The sequence below is a fragment of the Aplysia californica genome, unplaced genomic scaffold (genome assembly GCF_000002075.1).
Source record: "Aplysia californica isolate F4 #8 unplaced genomic scaffold, AplCal3.0 scaffold00589, whole genome shotgun sequence".
NCBI classification, from domain to species: domain Eukaryota; kingdom Metazoa; phylum Mollusca; class Gastropoda; order Aplysiida; family Aplysiidae; genus Aplysia; species Aplysia californica.
The window spans coordinates 58,526-59,746 of NW_004797859.1; positions in this window are offsets into that span (position 1 = coordinate 58,526).

Genomic DNA, 1,221 nt, shown 5'->3' on the forward strand with positions numbered 1-1,221 from the left:
AGAGAGAGAGAGAGAGAGAGAGAGAGCGCGCGCACTCGGTACCGGGCTAAAAGAAATGTGGACAGAAAAATTTAGGACAGACGAAAAATTTTAATACGATACAACAAAGCTGACATCGCTCTTGAAAAGTCTCGAGCTTGAATGCTATCAATCATAAAAACGATTGCACCCCCTCCCACCCTTTTTCCCCCGAGCACCCCTCCTCCCCGTTCCTGGGTCACAGAGTTAGTGTATTTAAAATGAATTAAATCTGTATACGATTAACAGCCATTTTAATCTTACAGTGACACTGGCCTTACAGACCACGAGTGCTCGGTTTGTGGAAAATTCTTCTGAAAAAAACAACAGCGCTTGGAGGTCACTAGCGAGGTCATTAGAAAGTTTTACCAACTTATCACATGTTCAGTAGGCAGATAAGCACACCGCTTTAAGAGAGGGAAAGTCTTTGCCATCTGCAGCGATTGTAACATTTTATTTTATTGTAAGTGTTTTTCGGCGCTCGTATTTTGCACAAGGTCATATAATGAGCGCGCGGGACACACAACGAAACCTTTTCAGTTGGTAGGAAATTTTGAATTTTGCCCAGGTGGCTGCCGAAGCCTACTCTTATCGATTTTGGACAACCAAGGAATCTTTAACGTGCTGAACTTGCGCACGGGATCTCCGAGATTTTTCGCCCTTGTCCGAGAAGCCTAGGCGTAAATCTTACATACCTAAGACCAGGGGTGTGACTGAAAGACAGCAGTAAGAAAGAGCCAAGGAGAAGCAGTATAAAAGCTGCAGAAAGAGTCTGGAGCCCAGAGGAGGGGGCTAAGGAGATGAGGGGGTGGGGGCAGAAAGTGCAGACGAAAGCAGATGACAGAACATTTCTAGAGAGCAGGAAAGAAGGTGAAAGGAGACAATTTTAGAGAAGAAAATTTTTCCGTCGCCTCCCGGATTCGAACCCGGGATCTTTGAATGAGAGGTGAAAACCCCCTTAAGCTCTCAGCCACGAGACCCCCCCAGTAACATTTATGATCATGACAAGTTGCCTGCTATTATTCCATTTTCTTTATTCTCTTTACTGCGGTAGTCAGCAAGGGTTTATAACTTTCCTTCTTCTTAGGAAGTAAAAAGTCATTATCAGTTCTTAATATACGAAGTGTTAATTATTGTTATTCTTTAATTTGTTTGAAGTCCAGTTCTCTTGTCCCTTACAAACCGCTCTCTCTCTCTCTCTCT